Source organism: Entelurus aequoreus, linkage group LG18 (assembly GCF_033978785.1).
Source record: "Entelurus aequoreus isolate RoL-2023_Sb linkage group LG18, RoL_Eaeq_v1.1, whole genome shotgun sequence".
NCBI lineage: Eukaryota > Metazoa > Chordata > Actinopteri > Syngnathiformes > Syngnathidae > Entelurus > Entelurus aequoreus.
Genome location: NC_084748.1, coordinates 4132880 through 4139010, shown reverse-complemented (window position 1 = coordinate 4139010; position 6131 = coordinate 4132880). Strand labels below are relative to the sequence as shown.

The 6131-nt window shown below is 34.7% G+C and overlaps 1 protein-coding gene across 1 annotated transcript in view; it reads right to left on the bottom strand.

Moving 5' to 3' along the window:
- The window catches only part of ugdh (UDP-glucose 6-dehydrogenase), a 27768-nt gene extending 23537 nt beyond the window's left edge, over positions 1 to 4231 (bottom strand). The window contains exon 1 of the mRNA XM_062026318.1: positions 4087 to 4231. The gene's annotated coding sequence lies outside the window, so the exon portion shown is untranslated. The remainder of the gene's footprint in view (positions 1 to 4086) is intronic.
- Between the last annotated feature and the right edge of the window lie 1900 nt (positions 4232 to 6131).

Here is a 6131-nt window from a genome sequence, read left to right as displayed (position 1 = left end):
GGATGTGCGTAAGTGACGCATGAAATTGGCGTGAAGCATCGCAGGTTTTTGTGCATACGCAAGCTTAATACTTGAGTCCCCTGGTCCACAAACATCTCTCAGAGCACATGAAAGACTCCGCCAACCCCTGCTGATAAACTTGTTTAGATCTGGCATGGAGACTGGAGAGCCTCCTGACCTACTGTACAGTTTGGTTGGGTTCAGGAGCTGCACTGTAGACCTGCAGCTACAGAGTGGACTATGGAATCCACACTCGTACCCCCACAGACATTTGACACTGGCAGACTGCAGAGGAACGATGAAGGACCTCTACCACGTCTAACAAATCACTCTGGGGTTGCCCTATGTTGGTTCTCTTCCATTTTAAACATTTGTCATAAAGAAGAGAGATTGTGAGGACCTCTGACCTCATAAATGAGTGGACATATACGTATTTGCTCGGGTTGTTGTCGTCACCACCGTACACCAACACTCACGACATTAAACACACATCCTAGTTCACAGGTGTCAAACTCAAGGCCCGGGGTCCAGAACTGGCCCGCAAACACCTGGAAATTATGTGTCAATGAAGTACTTAATATTTTCTCCATCCATCCATCTTTTTCCACTTATCCGAGGTCGGGTCGCAGGGAAGCCCAGACTTCCCTCTCCCCAGCCACTTTGTCCAGCTCCTCCCGGGGGATCCTGAAGCGTTCCCAGGCACGCCGGGAGACATAGTCTTCCCAACGTGTCCTGGGTCTCCCCCGTGGTCTCCTACGGGTCAGACGTGCCCTAAACACCTCCCTAGGGAGGCGTTCGGGTGGCTTCCTGAGCAGATGCCCGAACCACCTCATCTGGCTCCTCTCCATGTGGAGGAGCCGCGGCTTTACTTTGAGCTCCTCACCCTATCTCTAAGGGAGAGCCCCGCCACCCGGGGGAGAAAACTCATTTGGGCCGCTTGTACCCGTGATCTTGTCCTTTCGGTCATAACCCAAAGATCATTAAAATAGGTGAGGATGGGAACGTAGATCGACTGGTAAATTGAGAGCTTTGCCTTCCGGCTCAGCTCCTTCTTCACCACAACCGATCGATACAGCGTCCGCATTACTGAAGATGCCGCACCGATCCGCCAGTCGATCCCACGATCCACTCTTCCCTCACTCGTGAACAAGACTCCGAGGTACTTGAACTCCTCCACTTAGGGGAAAGATCTCTTCCCCAACCCGGAGATGGCACTCCACCCCTTTCCGGGCGAATACCATGGACTCAGACTCAGTCGCTTCACACTAATATTTTCTCACTAAATGTAATTGATTTTTTTTATTTTGACAGAAAAAAATATATGTACTGCTTAAAAATGCACGCCTTTTAAACTTTAATAGTATCTATTATTGCAACAAAGATTGCAGTATATTATCATACTTTCCAAATATTTTTGTCTGAATAAAAATAAATACTTAAATATCGGCTAGACTTATGATTTTACAGCAAACTACCCATCCAATTAATAAAAAATTACGATAAATGTTACTGTGTTCTTTACAGCAAATTACTGCAAATTGAAAAAAAAAGAAAACATTTTTCCGCTAAAATTCTGGAGCATGGTCAGGATTGTACCACCTCTGATAATAAAGATAATAAAGTTTACAAGATATGGAGTGCTCAATAAAAACGATTCCCATTTAAATCTCTATTTTTATTAATTCTGCTTCTAAATAGATTCAACATTTTTGAGAATTTATTAATTTATTATTATTTTTGGACCAAATATATATATATATTTTTTTAAAGAATCCTTTTTTGGATTAAAAACATGAAATACATATTATTGTTATTATTGATACTGTTTTGCAAATTTTAGTTTGATATTTTTATGTTTTCTCAATAGCTTTGTAAATTTCTACTCTAAGTATTTTAAAACTCGGATTGGGTTGGAGTTTGGTTTGCTTGATTTTCTTTCATTAGATTCATATTCTGCGATTTTTGTAAATAAAATAAACATTTCTAAAAATACATTTTTAGGCCAACACTGAGTATAAATCATATGTCAGCAGCCAAGAGTAGCTTTTGTTTTGAAAAACTTATAGTAAAATGTATATAGCAAATAATATATTACAAGAAACGTGTTGAATCGAATCACCATCCCAAGAATCGGAATGGGATCGTGAGGTGCCCAAAGACTCCCACCTCTAATATGAAGTAGTCTTTTTCTGTCAAAGTTAAAAAGAACAAATACATTTAGCCAGAAACCACTTTAATAAAGCACATTATTAAAGGGCCATATAAAATGAAGTGGCGGGCCGTGTACACTACTAGGTGTTCACTACTAGGAGACTAATGAGTGTTCAGTACTAGGAGACTAATGACTGATAAATGACTGTGACGTGTTCACTACTAGGAGACTAATGAGTGTTCACCAGGAGGAGACTAATGAGTGTTCACTACTAGGAGACTAATGAGTGTTCACTACTAGGAGACTAATGACTGATAAATGACTGTGACGTGTTCACTACTAGGAGACTAATGAGTGTTCACCAGGAGGAGACTAATGAGTGTTCACTACTAGGAGACTAATGAGTGTTCACTACTAGAAGACAAATGAGTGTTCACTACTAGTAGACTAATGATTGTACACTACGAGGAGACTAATGAGTATTCACTACTAGGAGACTAATGAGTGTTCACTACTAGGAGACTAATGAGTGTACACTACTAGGAGACTAATGTTCACTACTAGGAGACTAATGACTGATAAATGACTGACGTGTACACTACTGGGAGACTAATGTTCACTACTAGGAGACTAATGACTGATAAATGACTGTGACGTGTTCACAACTAGGAGACTAATGAGTGTTCACTACTAGGAGACTAATGAATGTTCACTACTAGGAGACTGACTGATAAATGACTGACGTGTTCACTACTAGGAGACTAATGAGTGTTCAGTACTTGGAGACTAATGACTGATAAATGACTGTGACGTGTTCACTACTAGGAGACTAATGAGTGTTCAGTACTTGGAGACTAATGACTGATAAATGACTGTGACGTGTACACTACTAGGAGACTAATGAGTGTTCACTACTAGGAGACTAATGAGTGTAACTACTAGGAGACTAATGAGTGTAACTACTAGGAGACTAATGTTCACTACTAGGAGACCAATGACTGATAAATGACTGTTACGTGTACACTACTAGGAGACTAATGAGTGTTCAGTACTTGGAGACTAATGAGTGCACACTACTAGGAGACTAATGAGTGTTCAGTACTTGGAGACTAATGAGTGCACACTACTAGGAGACTAATGTTCACTACTAGGAGACTAATGACTGATAAATGACTGTGACGTGTACACTACTAGGAGACTATTGTTCACTACTAGGAGACTAATGTACACTACTAGGAGACTAATGAGTGTTCAGTACTTGGAGACTAATGAGTGCACACTACTAGGAGACTAATGTTCACTACTAGGAGACTAATGACTGATAAATGACTGTGACGTGTACACTACTAGGAGACTATTGTTCACTACTAGGAGACTATGTACACTACTAGGAGACTAATGTTCACTACTAGGAGACTAATGTTCACTACTAGGAGACTAATGTACACTACTGGGAGACTAATGAGTGCCAGTCGAACCGTGTTAGCCTGGTCCTGGTCCAAGCACCACATAAAGAGCCTTTCATTCCAGCTCAGTCAGGTCCCGCACCTTCAATTGACCACAGCTACTAGTGACACACCACACATGATATTAACACCAGCTACATAGTAGTGACCCACTACAGATAATATTGACCCCAGCTGCATAGTAGTGACCCACTACAGATAATATTGACCCCAGCTGCATAGTAGTGACCCACTACAAATAATATTGACTTTCACGCCCTGGAATGACCGATAAGTTACTTTTATTGCCGCTAGCTTAGCTAGCTAGCTTGCGTGAAGACAGGTAAGTTTACCTTTAACAACTCATGTTCTTACCTTCTCTCCTGTAATGTTTCTTTTGGACACAATGCGGGATGTCCAAGTCAACAATACGATCCATAGAAGCGAACAAAAGGTCCTTAAACAGCGTCAAACAGCGCACAATCTTACCTTTATTAGGACTCTTGACACAAGTTGACCGCTTCCGCCTTCCAGCAGCAATGTGAAAGGCGGCTCTGTCAGTGAGTTAGTATGGGATTTGTGACGTCAGCGTTGCACACATGCTTCCGATTTGTGGCTTTTCAAAGTAAAAGCACCCCACGCTTCGGTAACATTGTCAGCACATTATTTAGCTAAATATGCAGGATTTCTATAATTTGATGACAATGGGCGACTTAGTGGTCACTCTCCCACGCTGATCTTGAGCTATGGAAAATCTATTTGTCAGTGAACAAAAAACAATTTTTAGGTTATTTTCAGAATCACAATCAGAAATATTTTGTTAATCCCCGAGGGGAAATTAAAAATTTCATCACAATTTTATATAATGTAGACCAGGGGTCCCCAACTTTTTGGCCAGGGACTGTGCTATATATATACATATATATGTATATATATATATATATATATATATATATATATATATATATATATATATATATATATATATATATATATATATATATATATATATGTATGTATGTATGTATGTATATATATATATATATATATATATATATATATATATATATATATATATATGTATATATGTATATATATATATATATATATATATATGTATATATATATATATATATATATATATACATATATATATATATGTATATATATATATGTATATATATATATATATATGTATATATATATATATATATATATATATATATACATATATATGCATATATACATATATATATATATATATATGTATGTATATATATAATTATTTATATATATTTATATTTATATTATTTATAATTATTATACAAATATATATATATATAAATATATATATACATACAAATATATATATAAATATAAATATATAAATGTGTGTGTGTGTGTGTATATATATATATGTAAATATATATACATACAAATATATATATATATAACTATATAAATATGTGTGTGTGTGTATATATATTATATGTATATATATATATGTATATATATATGTATATATATATATGTATATATATATATATATGTATATATATATATATATATATATACATGTATATATATATATATATATATATATATATACATATATACATATATATACATATATATATATATATGTATATATATATGTATGTATATATATAATTATTTATATATATTTATATTATTTATAATTATTATACAAATATATATATATATAAATATATATATACATACAAATACATATATATAAATATAAATATATAAATGTGTGTGTGTGTGTGTATATATATATATGTAAATATATATACATACAAATATATATATATATAACTATATAAATATGTGTGTGTGTGTATATATATATATGTGTATATATATGTATATATATATATATGTGTATATATATGTATATATATATATATATACACATATAGTAGTAGTTTGAATGTCCAGGATGGTGGAATGTGTTGAAGGTGGAATGGTTTGAATAGGTTGAAATATGTGGAAATGGTGGAAGTTTGAAAAATGGCCAATTCATTTTGAATAGGGAAAATGAAAAAAAAAAAAAAAAAAGGGAATTATGGGAAATCCTGGAATTTTTTTTAGAATTGTTGAAGTACAGCACAAAATTCCCAAACAGGCTGAATATTTTGAAGTTGGAACAGTTTGAATCACATGAAAAATGTGGGAGTTGTGGAACTTGGAAGAATGTCCCATAGATTTCAATGGGAATTTCATGGGAATTTGGGAATTATTTATTATCATTATTTATTATTTACTTTTTATTTTTTAAATTCAATTTCTGTACACTGCTGCTGGAATTTTAATTTTCCTGAGGGAACTCTCCTGAAGGAATCAATAAAGTACTATCTATCTATGTTGAATTGACAAATGGTATTACGGAATTCCTGGAATTTCGTGAAAACTGGGAATTTTTGCAGTTCAAAAAACAACTTTTTTTTTTGTCCTAATTAAGAGGAATGTTTTGACGGTGGAACGGTTGAAGTGGGTTGAAAAATGTGGGA